The 16,292-nt window shown below is 37.7% G+C and overlaps 1 protein-coding gene across 1 annotated transcript in view; it reads right to left on the bottom strand.

Moving 5' to 3' along the window:
• CD36 (CD36 molecule) overlaps nt 1-14,511 on the bottom strand; it is a 77,309-nt gene extending 62,798 nt beyond the window's left edge. The window contains exon 1 of the mRNA XM_045494616.1: nt 14,482-14,511. The gene's annotated coding sequence lies outside the window, so the exon portion shown is untranslated. The remainder of the gene's footprint in view (nt 1-14,481) is intronic.
• Between the last annotated feature and the right edge of the window lie 1,781 nt (nt 14,512-16,292).

Raw genomic sequence — 16,292 nt, 5'->3', positions numbered from 1 at the left:
TAGATCCTTCTCCATAGGAACAAATCAAAGGCCATGTGTAAAAGAGAATACTTTTCATAAAATCAAGAATTAACACTGTAAGTATGTTATCTAGAAATAGTTCAAGATATTTTTCTCCTGGAAAGAGCCATGGGGAATGGGAGAAGCTAGGGAAAATAGGACAATGGTCTTTTTTTCTTTAGGTGCTAAAATACTATTTGACTTTTTTCAATCACATTCATTTGATAATCAAATACATTTTAAAACAGTATTATATCTGTTTCTTTTAATATTTTTCATGTTTATGGGGGGGGAGAGAGAGAGAGAGGGAGGGAGGGAGGGAGAGGGAGAGGGAGAGAACCTACACATGAGCAGGGGAGCAGGGAAGGGGCAGAGACAGAGGGAGACAGAGGAAGTGGGCCCTGCACTGGCAGCAGAAAGCCCACAGTGGGGCTCAAACTCATGAACCTCAAGATCAGGACCTGAGCCAAAGTCCAAAGCTTAACCTCCTGAGCCACCCTGGCGCCCAAAACAAGATTACATTTGAATTGAGCTGTCCGCAGTAACTACTTACCAATCCTTTACTTCTTTTCCTACCTTGTGTCTCTTCCCTTCACTCCCTTGGTTGTGCCACATCTTCATTTTCTTAACAATTTCCCAGGAAATGTATCTGCTCAGGAAACTGCTTTATTTTCTACTTTACGGAAACGATTGAGGCCATGGGCTATAGTCTCAATGTCTCTACAAAAACATGGTACCTGCTTCACACACATACGTAAATCATCACCTGGAAACCTTAGCTCTTATAAAGGTATTTTCATGTGGGTAGTGGTTCAGATTGAGGTTTCTGAGACAGAATGGGTGCTAGAAATTTCTAAAACTGCTATTTTGCTGACATTACTCCTATTTAATCTGAAATTTTTTTGAAGTCTTTACAAACAGTTGCTATAGAATTCTGTAGATCAGAAAGTCAACACACGGAAATTTGCTTGTGTTTGGAATTTGACCAAGATATTATATAACCTGTTACTTACCAGCTCCCAGCCTGTATATCTGTAAATCGAGAACACTTTCCCCTGGTGAAATTATATTCATTAGTCAGTAATTTTAAAAACAAACCTGGGACGCTGTATGGTAGTAAGTATATACAAAAGAAAGGAAAAAGACGTATAGATTTAGATAACAGATGATCCAGTAAACTTAGATTGGAAGATTCTTTATAGATCACCTAGTACAACCCCCTCATTTTAGCCAAGAAGCACAGAGAGGACCTGAAAATTTATCTTCTCAGTGTCACAGATAGTAAGAGAAGAGGGACCAAAGTTCATGTCCCCTAAATCTGAAACCTGCAAGGGATATTAAAAGTCATTTAATCTAAATGATTTATTTCTCAGATGAGGAAATGGAGTTTCAGATTTATATATATACATAAATATGTATGTGTGTGTGTGTATACATATATATATATATATATATATACACATATACACATATATATGTATATGTATAGTTTGGCTTTTAAAATCTTAACCCTAAGATAACTTTGCACCCATTTTACAGATGGGGAAGCTAAGATACTGAAAGGTTACACAATTTATTCAATGTCACAAAATATGTAGCACTTGAATTCAGATTTATTTAATAAATAATAAATAATAATTATATAGCCTATAGTTTTTACACTTGGGAACTACTATTGGAGAAAATTCCAAGAGTTTTCATGAAGCTTTCCCCCTAAGCTTATTTGAGAGAAATGATAAAGAGTAGAATAAAGAAAGTTCCAAGCTTCGGATGAAAAAGGAGGAAAGGTATTTGGACACTCATTAACTCATATATTCACTTAAACACTTACTGACCACTGACTATAACCAGACATTGATCTTGGTGCCGGGACACAAAGATGAAAAAGAAATGTCTTTCAGAGATTGTGGTTTTGTTGAGAGGAGATACACTATAAATTAATGGAAAGGCGTCAAAGGATACGTAGACATTTTCTAACCATCCAAGAGGTTGTAAAGTCAGGACAAGTAGAAAGAACAGCATGTATAAATTCAAAGCCAGAAGGGAATGATGTATTTGGAAAACCACAAAATTCTTTGCAGAGAAATGGCACAAAGTGAGAAAGATGAGCAGAAACCAGCTTTTGAAGCCCTTTGCATGATTCTAAGAAACTTGAGTTTTATTCTGTAAGCACAATAGAGTCATTAAGTCACTTTAAGTCAGGGAAATGACAAGATAAGAGTTGTTACTTATAAAGGGTCATATGAAAGGCAATAAGTTGGGATGAGAGTCTACACAGGAGACTAATGAATACTGGGAAGACATGAGGCTCTGAACTAAAACTTGTATTCAGTCAATGAAGAGGAGATGGACTCACTTTAGACAGACTTTTGGCGTAGTAGGAAGATACTTGCAGTGTGTGGTGGCATCCATGGCGAGGAGGGCTATAAAACGAAGCCAGCCCCAGGAGTTCTCCTCCTGAGTGGGAGAAATACTCTCCTGAAAAGCTTTTTGATGGTGCTCTGGAGCATAACAGCAGGGGTAGGAATAGGAGAAGTAATGAAAACTGGGTAAAAACTGAACCAAGAGCTCCCGTAAAAGCAGAAACAAAACACTAAAATCCAAAGGAACCTAGAACTGGACACTTCTCTTATACCGGCACCGGTTGAAGTGTCAAATATAGTATAATGCTAACAAATAGCACAGCAGTTAAGCTGTTAACAGGAACACTCACACACTTCCACTGCTATTAGGAAGTATTTAATCTCTTAATTTCTCCTCTTCCCCACTTCACATTCCAGGCAGTGGTTTAGCTTTTAAGGTAGTGGTGTGGAATCAGGGCAGCACTTTAGCATCATCATGGGGGTTGGGGAGATGTGGAGGTAAGTGTGGGGAACAAAGGTCAAGAGATGGAGGTCTGTATTGCAAAGGCCATGGACCAATATGTAGGAGACACTTATCCTTTCATTTGCTTAGACTAGGCTCAGTAATTTACAGAAGGACCTTGTCAAGAATATGCAATAAATGAAAGGATTACATGAACCTGCTTTTTGGTGCAGTTGTTTGACCAGTGCCTGCATAAAATGTAAATGCATTAGGACCGTTTAAAGAGGTAAAGGATAAGGGAAAAAAGAGAATCTAAGCTAGTGGAAAACAAGAATATTCTCCAAGAAACACTCTGTGTGTTTTTTTTTAATTTTTTTTTTCAACGTTTATTTATTTTTGGGACAGAGAGAGACAGAGCATGAACGGGGGAGGGTCAGAGAGAGAGAGAGAGGGAGACACAGAATCGGAAACAGGCTCCAGGCTCTGAGCCATCAGCCCAGAGCCTGACACGGGGCTCGAACTCACGGACCGTGAGATCGTGACCTGGCTGAAGTCGGACGCTTAACCGACTGCGCCACCCAGGCGCCCCTCTGTGTGGTTTTTGCAATTAAAAACAATCACTACTGTTTGCCCCTAAGGCTAATAATATGCCCTGGAAAAACAAGGATCAGATGTAAGAGGAGAAAGGTGCCATTTTATTCTGGCATAAGTCATACAACAATCATTTTAAGAATATCCATGATGGATGTAGTTTGCAGAAACACGCCAAGTGCAGGAATGTTTCAGGTAAGAAAAGTGATTGACCCTAAATTTTTAAATTTCCATTTAAAATAGGTATCTCTTGCTAAACTGGGCACACGAAGTACTCCTTTTGACCATCACAAAAAGCAGTAATTATGTTTATTTACAGCAGTCTTCCAGATTGTAATGTTAAAATATACACATATCCCCGAGTACATTATGCAAATTTGACTCTGCAAAAAATAAAGAATGGTCTCCAAGAATACTGATTTCCCAACTAACTAATGGATTTTTTTATACTTATTGGTATTGTTCTCCTTTTATTACTATTAACAGGGAATTAAGTCAGTTACCATGACCTTGCTCTAACTATTGAACCATTCAGATGTCGCATCCAAAACGATGGCAGTGGTTGTACAAGACTTGAATCAACTCACATCGCCTAGGCTCATAACAGACATCTGTAATCTTTAAAAAGACTTAAACCTTGTTATTTAATTAACAGTGGAAATGTTTAACTCGAGTTTTAACTTCTCAATGTCAGTTTCCTGTTCAGTTACTGTCTCGCATAAAACAAAGCTACATGTTTCACTTGAAAACAGGAAAGATGAACTAGGATCATGCAAAAGGGTAAATCTTAAGGGGAAAGTAAAAAATGCACATCTTTGTTTGCTTAGATCCTATCTTCAAAGATAACTAAGGGCAAATTCTATAAAGTTCAATGAAAATAGCTTCTCTTTATTAATAATATGATAAATAAAGCAGAGGTGGATAACAAATCTCTATTTTGTATTGCCTTTTTTCTATTTTAAGACCAATTGAAAAAACTCAAAGGTGGAAAATCTTAACCTTATATATGGGACTGAAACCTTGCATTTATTATGCAGCTCATGTTTAAAAAGCATATACATATAAAGAGAGTGGTATATTTAACAATATTCCAAATCCAAATGTCTCAAATATACATTATGGAAAGGTAATTTTCACTTATGGAATCAAGCTTAATTTGTAGCCTTAACGCCCTCCCCCCACTCCTGTCCCATCCCCACCCACAACACCTCCTCTGTAGACTTGATAACAAGTTCTTAAGCAAATTAGAAGCATGGGTCATTTGTTAATGTTTCTACTCATTTGAAATCCACACATTACTAAAACATTGAATACTCGATCATGAACTTGAATCACTCACTAGATGTTCTTTTAAGCAAAATTTATGATGATTTTCTATTATGTAAAAGAAAAAGATGATTCAATTTATTTTAGGTGGCATCTAGAATATCTAAGTAGAAAATTGACACATATATTTTAAACCACATTTATTTAAGTTAAACTTAGATGGAGATTTCCAGAAATACTGTATTTACAATAATTCACAACTCCAAGATTTTACAATCTCTGGTTAATTACATTCTTATCCTGTATAGTAAGTGGAAAGACTGCTTAATTTTTCCACAAGTAACTTTCACTACATGAAATTAAGATTTTATTCCATTTATTTCTTATCTGTCAATGGTATATTTTTTTCATTTATGTAACACATTAGTTTTTAGAGTGTAAATGCAAGGAACTGAATCAATTCCCTAAACAGTTTGTGCATGTTGTAGTTATTATACACAGATTGATCTCTTGTGGTTCTCAGTGACCATCAAATTACTAGCATCAAATTAATGAGATTTTGTATTAAAACACTGTGCAGTGACTATACCATAGGGCTTAGGGAGAAAATTACAAAGAAACTCTATTAGAATCTTATAACCAAAGTAGTGGAAAGTGGATTTCATAGAGGTAAGTTTCATTACTGAAGCAACAAAGAATTTTGTCATGTGAAAGAGAAAATAGCTCCTGATGTCCAGGACCTGGTCTGCTGCTATCTGGTAGGTCTTGTTGTTTCTAGACGTTGGCCTGGTACTCACAGCCAGGCCTTGGTATCCTCTTATTGAACATCAACAATTTGACAGAACATCAACTTTAGAAAAGGCCACTCTATGATCATGATGGTTCATGACAAAAACCAAGCGCTCTATAATGATGTCTAAACACAGAGCATTTATGAACACTAAGATACCACATAACTCCCTTTCCCAGCTAATATGGGTCATTGCTGCTGCTTTGCCAATCACAGCCTTAGCCAGTCTCTTCTTCCCTACTCCTAGATAAGGTTTATTAGACCCCCAGTGGTAAAATTACCTTGCTTCCCCACAACATCCAATTCAGAGCACAACTCTGTTTCCTTAACCCCACTTCCAATCTAATCACCCCAAATCCAAATTCTATATGAGTTTCTTTTTACCACCTTCTTACTGAGTCACCCTTGTTTCCCTGTGATATACTTTGCCCTCTTTGAGATGAATAATCAACTCAACTTGTTCAACTACCGGTGTGTTCCTGCAGGTCTTTGGCTAAAGACCATTGACAGTGATAAAGTATCTCACAAGCTTGGCTCTTCCTGCCAGTGTTATCAAGAAGCTCTGACGTATTTGGTACCACAATACTCCAGAATGTTGTGGAAGACTAAATGGAACTTAAAGGAAGGATAATTAGAAGATGCCTTAGGGATGAGGAACAGGAGAAATGATTATGGGTGTGCAAAATGGCATCAAACAAAGATCTTAAGGTTAGAGCAGCCATATCAAATATAGAATAAAAGAATATGCCAAGCTAGGGGACATAAGCCAGGGCACGGGGAGGACACATCAAGAGCTGAAGGACATTGAACCACTGAAGAGCTTTATAATCCTGTTTCAAAAGAAGCTAGGGGAGAATGTTGTCTTTTTCACTAAAATCCCACTAAAGGGAAGGAGTCTAGGTCACAACATTGAAGATAATATACTATTGTGGTATGTACAAAGCATAGGCATAGGGTCATATAATTAGGGAACTAATGGCCCTCCAAGTAAAGGGCCATCAAGATAATGGTCGGTTAATTTTAAGCAACTTCTTAAAAGGGATTAAGATAAAGTCTGTATTTAATAGGGATTAAAATTTTATGGTAATCAGGGTAGGAAGTACAGGGTACAAGTGTAGATTAAGAAAATGGCAAGAGTGATCCTAAGGATGGTGATGAGGAAGGTAATTAAAACAGCAATGTAACAACGATTTCTGAAAAGCAAGCATTATGAGAACTGAGTTAAACATTTTTGGTTATTCACATATATAACAATTTTTTTGAGAACAGCTGTGTTAAATCCAATCTGATTTAAATAGCTGTTAAAACTGAACTGAGTGCTAGGAGATATACTTCTCACTCTCTAATCTCTAGCCCTTACTTGCCAGGAGTTTTTTTCCAAAAGAAAGAAGGATTTAAAACTAGATCAGACTCGGAGTTTGACTCAACATCGTAGTGCATGTCCTTTCCTAATCTTATCGTGCCCTCAACCCTTTGCCTACATAGCAAGCACCTGCTGGGCGGTCATGCCTGGAACCTGAACCAAGTTGTGATCTGGCTCCCTTCACCTCCATGTCACAACCCAGAGGATATGCAGATTCTTGCTCCAGGCTTTTTGCAGTTACTTCTACAGGTTAAAATACTGGGTCATTTCCCCTATCAAACTCTTCCTCATTCTTGAAAATTTCAGATTGCTTTTGGAGCTACTTTCCTATCATAGGAAATGATAGGATGCTTTCCTATCATTAACTTCGTTTTTCACTTATTTATACTTTTATTTCTCCAGGACACTGGCAAATGTTTCATTAATCTGTAGCCTTTGCAAGAGTAAAATAAATTCCACTGGCATTCTTGGTCTGGACTTCTAATTGGGACAAAATAGGAGAATGACCAAAACAAAATCCTGGTATCACACTCAAGTAGCTCACAGCATGGCTAGGAAGATAAATTCCTAAGCAGACTGTTATGATACATTGTGACACCTGCACTCAGGTGGGGAGAAGAATAGTGGATTGGGGAAGAGAGATGAAGGACATTTTGGTAGAAGAAGTGTGATCTTCCTTGAGAACCATAGAATACAGGCCCAGGTAAAGAAAGTGGGAGAAGGTAAAGGGATCAGAGCCATTCCCCCCAAATATATAAATCCAGAAGAACACACACAGTGAGGAAATAGATATTTTGAGAAGGCTTTGGTATAGCATATGAGTTTTGGAAAGACAAGACAGGACACGAGAGAGGCAGGAACAGATGACAACACAAAGACCTAATATAAACAAACCACACCAAGACGTGTGCCTAAATACCTAGGAATTCTTTCTGTCAAGAATTTCTCTTGAAAGCAATAGAGAGCTACTCAATGATTTTAGGGATAAAATCAATAAAATTCAGGGTTGGAAGATGGCTCTGGCTCTCTGGAGAGTAGATTGGACAGAAAGCCAGAGGAAATCTTCTGAACTATTCTAGGCAGAAAAGTATATGGTCTGAATTATAGTGGGCTGGAGAAGAAGAAGTTGAGAAAGATTTCAGAAATACTTATTAGAGATGGGGAGATATTAGAAGGGAGCATGAAGAGCTAAGCCTTGGTGAATAGATAGCTAGGTTAAGGAGAAAAAAAAATCAAGAATGAGTCCCAGGTTTCAGGTCTAGTAACAAGATGAAAGAAAAGAATAGAAAGGAAACAATATGACTAGATGTGAGGGTGGGCTCAGGTTAGGCCCATTTTCATTTAATTAGCTCCAAGGTCCTGGGACAGTTTCTTAATCTCTCTGTTTACTCACTGTTTTTGTTAATGTTTTTAACATTATTAATGTTTTTGTTAACTGTTAACCCACTACATATTAATGTTTTTGTTAACCCACTGTTAATGTTTATTTTTGAGAGAAAGAGAGAGAGAGAGAGGGAGGGAGGGAGGAAGGGAAGGAGAGAGAGGGGCAGAGAAAGAGGGAGACACAGAATCTGAAGCAGGCTCCAAACTCTGAGCTGTCCGCACAGAGCCTGATGCAGGGCTCGAACTTGTGAACCACAAGATCATGGCCTGAGCTGAAATCGGATCCTTAACCAAATTAGCCACCCAGGTACCCGTTTACTCATTCTTAAAATGAGGATAACATTAGACATGTTTTAATTATTTTGACAATTAAATAATAGTTCACCCTTCTAAGCACTTATCATGTACAAGGAAGACACTTGAGTAAGTATCTTGCATACAGTCACTCGCTTACTTTAAACAACTGCCCTATGAAGTAAGTACTTTTATAATCTCTATATTACAGATTAAGCAAAGGCACAGAGAGGTTTACCATCTTGCCCAAGGCCACGGAGCTGGGAAGTGACCGATCCAAATTTCAAACCTCTTCAATCTGACTATAGAGAGGGTGCTTCAGCCAATGTTTACAGTGCCTCTCATTAAATACTAACCATTTCATATAATTATTATCAGAGTGATTATAATCTCTGGTTTCACTGGCAGGATATACTTAACTATTTAACCTATGCATTTGTTTGAAAAGTATTTGCAGAGTATATGGATGTACATATATTTTACTAAACACTAGGATAAATTCAAGTATGATGTCACACCTATCTTGGGGCTGATTACAGTTTAATTTTGAACATAAAATGCGTATCATGAAACACAAAACCAGATTATGTTTTTAAAGGGGTCAGATACTTTTGACATAGGACATAAAGCATCCACACTGGGACCTTGACTAGCAGGCACTGGGGCCAAGAGATGTAGATTTGGCTTCTCTGCAAAATATAGACTATTGGTGAAACTGTAAAAGTTGATGAGGTCACCTAACAGATATTGGCGGGGAAGGGGACCCTAGAAAAACTGCAAACAGGGGGACTGCCAATCCAATGCCTAGGGAAGCGCATAAAACTCATTTAATGTCTATGGGCTTTGGGGTTCTCACTTATAAAATTAGCGGATCTTGGTTTGAGAGTATGTTAAGAACTATTCCGACTTCTAATGTTTGCAGTTTTTGCTGTGAACAAATGTAAACATTGGGAGAGCCACCGAAAGTCAACTTCCAGCTTTAAACCTCAGAAAAAAGCCAAGCTTCATAGCTGTTGCTTTGCCATGGTAAATAATTAGTAAGTAGTTTTCTTTTCACAAAAGACCATTCAGTTAGTTTCAATTGCTTTTATTTATTTTAGAGGATTTCAGCTTCAGAAATGTTCTTGCCGTTACTATGTACAGAAGTTCTGTGTGGGAGATTTTAGAGAGAAAACAAAATGGCACCTTTATTCCTTAAGAGGAATATTAATGGGGTAGAGAAGATAATGGGCACAATTATAGTAAGCTTCCTGCAGTATGCCTCTTCATAGCAAGATTTACTTTTTTCCTTGCCTAATCCTATTGTTTCCTGACTTCATTTGGTAAAACATAAAATGTTACTACTGAGTTATCATAATAGGAGTGCAGAGTACAGACGCAATACACAGAGGTTTGCCAGACTGAAGGAAGAAACTTGCAAGATGCTCTCAGTAAAGTCACAGAGGAGCACTGACCAAGGGGCTGAGGAAGACAACAGATGATTACCACCCCTCTACCACTAGCTGGCCACAGCTTCCAAGCCCAGGGAAGGTTTTGGGGGTTCTGTGTGACTAGACTGGCAAACAACTATTATGCATGTTGTGATTTCTCATAAAGTGTGAGAAGAGAAATCATAACTTGTACCTGGGGCCAGGTTAGAAAATCTTGAAGGTGGCCAGTGGACCCTGAGTAGAACTGACAGTGCTGTTTTTCTCTAGCTTTATCCAAAACTTGGCACACAGAGTAAAGACATCTCTGAGGCTGAATGCAGAAGCAAGCACATCTAAGTTTTGCATGCAGACTGTGGGGGGAAGGTGTGGAGGGTGGAGGAAGAAGACTAAGAAATCAGTGGTAGTAGGTGAAATAAATGAGGTCCATGGACTTGACCCGCTTAGAGATAATCAGTGAAAGGTGAACACTGGAGTTAGAAAAGATTTAGACATAATTTTGAATAGATGAATAAAATCTAGCTATTGAGTGCTTACTACGTGTCAGGCACTGGGCAATGTTGATGATACCCAGTTGACAAATGACCCCTGCCTCCCTGAAGTTTATAGCCCCGCCCAAGAGCTGTCTCTAGGGAATAGCAAAGGTCTGTACCCAGTGCCCTGATCACTGTGCATACCCTTATCACAGCATGTGTCCTCCTGCACTCTAATTGCCCCTCCACGTGTCTGCTTAGATCTAACTTTTGACCAAGCAGCTCTTAGAAGCATGAGAAGCTCCTAGAGATGAGAGGTTTCTGTAAAAACTAGAGGTCTTCCCCACTTCCCCTCCAAGAGACTGAGCTAAAATTTGGATTTGTGCCTGTTCCCCATTTCATATTGATTATTTCAACAAAAAGTAACCCTTAAGAGCTATTAAACCCTATTAAATAGGCTATTAAAGCTTAGGGTGCACACTCAGTTATGTTAGTGTATTCGGAAGGGGTTTCCGTGTGCTTTATGTAAGTTACTCAGCATTTTAAATATGGCTTTTTCATTTGTAGGGGCAATGGCAAGAAGCTGAGAGCAGGCAGAGGAGGCAACTGTGCCCATCATCTTCCTTCTAATTCGGTAAAGGTAACAGTCACCTATTCAGCCTATCTTCTTCAGGAGATGGATGGTTCATTAAGTGGTTTGCTTGTGTGCATGGTGGGGAAAATGTCCACAAAATCATCCTACATCTTTATCATTTACTAACAGTTTTTTTTTTTAACTTTCATCAAAAGATTTCATTCCATGTAAACAAAATTTAGAACCACCACCTGTAAAAAGATCCAGGATCCTTATAAACATCCAGCAGAAAATTGTTAATAATGTTCTCTAGAGCCTACAACACTGTCCTACACACAGTGAATGCTCATCCATATGTATTTTAACAAATGCATCAATGAATAAGTGACTCTGAAAGATAGTTGACTCCATCAGGTATTCAAAATAGGTTTGCTGTTTTAGGGTTCGCTCTTAAAGCAAGAATATTTGTTGAAAAGATCCTGCTCACTTACTACAAATTTATGCCTTCTCTAAAAAGATCTTGTGTTTAGGGTCCATACTATGGGACCACTGTAGTGAATAAACTAACTTTTATTATTTCATTTCTAAAGCTTCCTGGATTGAGATACAAGAAGGACACTCTACCCTGGCTCCTATTACATTTCAAAGAGTAATAATGAAATTCCAGAATAGAGCAAAATGAGCCTCTGCCTGCATTTCTATTACACTGTGTTCTTAATTTTTAAAACTATGACATGAATACTAATATCCTTTCCAATTTCCTAAAAATTAACATGGGAGAAATCTAACATTTATATTTGGAAGATTTAATGAGGGAAGCGAAATTAAGAGATGAAACTAGTAGTTCTTTTTAAAGCGCTGTTATTATTCCACTTGTAAACTTCACAAGCATTCAAGGAAAAACAACGCTTTTCTATTTGGGGGCACTCTGGAGTCCTTGGTGAATGGAGCCAAGCTGTCTGCTATGCCCCTCAATAATGCTTGCCAACCTTCTGTCATTTCCTCTGTGAGATGACAGTGTTTGTGTGACAAAGGTCTCTAGGTATATTTCAAAACATTTTACACAACAGTGTACCAACAAACACCTTAAAAGTGTTCATCATTTTCCACACAGCTAAATTTGTCAGAAGACACAAAACAAAATCCATCTTACCAATCTTCAAAAAGAAATGGCTGGGAAGTTCACTGGGGAGCCAGTGGCATACTCAAAGCCTTTTGTAAAAGTTTAGTGTCTTAGTCAATTTCTGCCCTGTGATACAACACAGCAAACAGTAAGACTAATTATTTACTAACCTAGGTTTCTTTTTATATTCTCTGTGTACTTGTGCTAGTTTTAGACAGTTTCATTTTCCTGATGAACAACAGTTCATTGTTTGTCATGGAGAGAATCACTCTTAACCTGGAATCATTTAGGATTCCAGGACCCTGATAAAAACACAGTGTCCCTCCTCCACCTGCGATAGCTCCCCGTGCCTCACTGCCCACCACTCCTTTGAAGCTGTACTGAAGCTATAGTAAAGCGGTATGTGCTTTGCAGTTTTCATCAGAAGAGCAATAAAAAACAACCAACCATGGGGTGCCTGGGTGGCTCAGTCGGTTAAGCGTCAGACTTGGGCTCAGGTCATGATCTCACAGTCCGTGAGTTCGAGCCCTGCGTGGGGCTCTGTGCTGACAGCTCAGATCCTGGAGCCTGCTTCGGATTCTGTGTCTCCCTCTCTGTCTGACCCTCCCCAGTTCATGCTCTGATTCTCTCTGTCTCAAAAATAAATAAACGTTAAAAAAAATTTTTAAAGAAAACTACCAATAAAAAAAATTTTCCCTTTTCATACATTTGAAAGCATTTTTTTAATTTCAGAAATCTGTGAAATTTAGCTAAAAACTAAGAAGATTAAATTCCTTAATGAGTAATCTTAATTAGCAGTCGGTGCCAAAAGCAAAATTAGCCAGTCACATTAACATCAGTAGATTATTATGTATTTCTCCACTCTAAAAAAACAAAACAAAATGTATTTTTCCATTTGATTGGCCTACTCTGCAGTCTTACATGGTCTTTGCCACTGATTTGTTAGCCACTGGAAAGCTTTTTTTTGTTTGTTTCCTCCTTTTTTTGCCTGACAATGATTCTTCTGAGTTCAAGAGCTTACCTTTTCCCAGGTGACAATTGTTTTATTATCCTCAGTTGTTTGCTTTCTTCCTTAAACTCTCAGAACAGTTAGCTGCAAAGTTGTCATTGTCTTTTACAAAGGGATCTGATTCCAAATAATTAGTGTTTGTGTTGTACATCATTTGAAAATATTTCTCCTTCCCTTGCCAAGATTACAGGAGTCTCATGTATTGCCCCACAAATCCCACTTTCATTATTTAGTCAGGTATACCTGAGAAAAACACAGGCTGCCTTTTCCTTTTCACCTGATCCCAATCCCATCTGAGTTCTGGGCTCTCACACAGGAAGGGAACAGGAAGTTGACACTTTTGTAAGTATCAGTGAAGAATGCTTTCCCCAGAATTCAGCACAGCTTCAAGCAACCATTTCTTCAAAGAATACAAGGAAATGATCTTCTTTAAAAGGTAAAGAATTCTACCCAGTTCATTTCAAGACTTTGCAAAATAATGTGGGGAGTCACAGGTTACTGATTTTAATCAGCATCTGGTTTTGTCTCTAAATGAGTATGTCGCTAAGTTTCCTTTCTGCATAAGTTACTCCTCTATCATTCTTTGCACTGTTTTCTGGCCTTAAATAGCCATACTATGAAACACACCGTGTAACAAAGTTCTGCTATGTGACAAAACCCCCTCCCTCCAAAATAAGATATGCAGTGCCCACAGTCACTACAGTTTGTATGACCACTAATGATCAATATGTTTATATATGGAAAGATTATTTTCTTCTTTCCTTCTAAGAGTCAGTTTGTTTAGAGGATTGGGTATGTTAAATTAGTTCTTAAATATACTTGTTAGTCATGACAATGTGCCAAAAAACATTTTCAGAATATCATGAACAATATTCAACTTCTAGTCTCAGTTAAAATAAAGTTTTTCCAATTTGGAAGAGAAAAATTTAATCAGGCTTTACAGTGTCCTTTTCAAAAGGATATTTTAAAAATGCTATAAGAAGGCAAATAGCAATTTAAATAAGAAGTCTAGATAAGGACAAGCCATATCAACTTAGATAATCTGAGGGAATAAGATTGCCAGTAATATTATACTTTTGATAAGAATTCTACATTTTCTGATACTTTCGAAATAAAAGCCAGGAAAATGTGCAAATGGGAATTTCATAGGATGAATTTAGACACTAGTGGAAATGTTAAATTTAAGTGTCAAGAGTCTATTCATCTATTTCATTGAAAGCTTACAAATGTTAGAAGAAGCATCATAGATGAAATTATTCCAACAGATAATATTTATCTTCCTAAACAGCTAAAAATAATAATTATTAATACCTGCCCGATGATAACCCATCAACAACAAAGACCTTAACAGTCAGACCCCTAAACAAAAGTGATTTTGCTCACCAACTTCTAGGGGAGCTGGCTTGTCTCGATGTAGGATCTGAAGTCAGCTTCAGAGAGACTGTGGTAGGAGGAGACGCAGAAAATAAACACATGATTTCCACAGCGCAGCAGCTGAGAACTCAAAAATGAGGCACGGGGTCTTGGCCATTCATCTGTCTTTAAGGTTATCCTGACATCTGAAAGCCATTGACAGCCTGAGCCTTCCAGCACTTCAGGCGCATGCCTGACACAAGATAAATATAGATCCCAGACACCTGAGCCAGAGGGAAGGAACGTTAGCTTGAAAATTCTCATTCATTTTGTGCCTCAGTTGAGGAAAATAAAACCATTAATCCTTTTCCTGTTAAAACCTGTTATTCCCCTTAAAAAATAGCTTCAGTGCTTATGAAACATGAGGATTCAAATAATCATTAATAATCAATTCGCTTCTCTCCATAATTACCATCTTTGGGATAGTATAGAGACAGGCTCAAATTCTCCTTTCCTGGTGAAGTATAAAAGAAACATAACAGTGAACATTAAGAATTATTTTCTCAGTTGTTTATTTTTTAAAGGATCTTTGGCAGGTGAGTCCTTAAATGTGAGCATCTATTTGGTAAACTTTCTAGTATCTTTTCTCCTATATCCTGCAGATAGTGATTTGGTCCTTTTATTGTTTGCCTCAATTATGGAGCCAGAAAGTGTCATCCATTGCCAGGTGCTTTGGTTTAAGTTCAACTTTTGGTATAGTTGTATAGTGTAGCTAATTTAAATTGAATTTTGCTTAGTAGTCTTTGTAAACATATAAATGAAGTTACCTTCAGCCTGAGAAGCTATGATTAAAATTCTTACTCTGAAGATATAATGGCAAGATTTCTAACAATAAATCACTCTCTGGGACTCATAATTTAAGGATCTCTAATTCTATATTTGAACAAATCGAACAGAGGAACTAGGAAAGCCATACTGCTCCCCTGAGATTTTGAGGTATTAAATGTTTTAACCAATAGTATGTTTTACTGAACAGCATTAAAGAAAAATAATGGATTTTGGGTTACCACTTTCTAAATGAAGCTGATCTGTAACTAGTCGTACCGGCCATCCCAGAAGGGAGAATGATTCTTTTTTCAATTTACCAAAACCAGTGTTTTTGTATTTTAATAATAGGTCCCATGTATTGAGAACTGTCCATGTTCTTGGCACTTTGCTAAGTAGATATCATTTCATTCTCTTTTCCTAATCCAAAAGTACCCTTTCAAATCAAGTTAATGTTTTTATGTTCCATTTTACGGAATAGAAAACTAGAACTTAAATGGTAGATTTTGACAATGGCTGCTAATAAGTGGTTCATATAAGAGTCTAACTCATAGGATTTTGACTGAAAGTACGTTGTTTTCCCATCATACAATACAGTTTCAGGTTAAAAATGAGTGTCATCCATACTTTATCTGTATCAGATTACCCATCCTGTGAGTAATTCCAAGGCTTCTTTCTTTATTTAAGACAAAGTTAGGGAAAATACAGAAATGTTCCCTGTGGAGTATTGCTATGACACCAGAAAATCCCCAGAAGCATTATGTTTCCAGCACAAGGAAAATATAGATCTGTAAGGCATGACTCTAGCCAGAAATATTTCTCATCTCTTGCATTTCTCTTTTTTGACAACTCGTCCTCATTAATTTTTTTAAGTTTATTTTTGAGAGAGCGAGAGAGAGCAGGAGAGGGGAGGGGGAAGGAGACAGAGAATCCTAAGTAGGCTCCACACTGAGAGTGTGGAGCCCAAAGCTGGGCTTGAACCCATGAAACCATGAGTTCATGACCTGAAATCAAGA

Source organism: Leopardus geoffroyi, chromosome A2 (genome assembly GCF_018350155.1).
Source record: "Leopardus geoffroyi isolate Oge1 chromosome A2, O.geoffroyi_Oge1_pat1.0, whole genome shotgun sequence".
NCBI lineage: Eukaryota > Metazoa > Chordata > Mammalia > Carnivora > Felidae > Leopardus > Leopardus geoffroyi.
The sequence above is the reverse complement of the archived record's forward strand: the minus strand, read 5'-3'. Positions and strand labels throughout refer to the sequence as shown.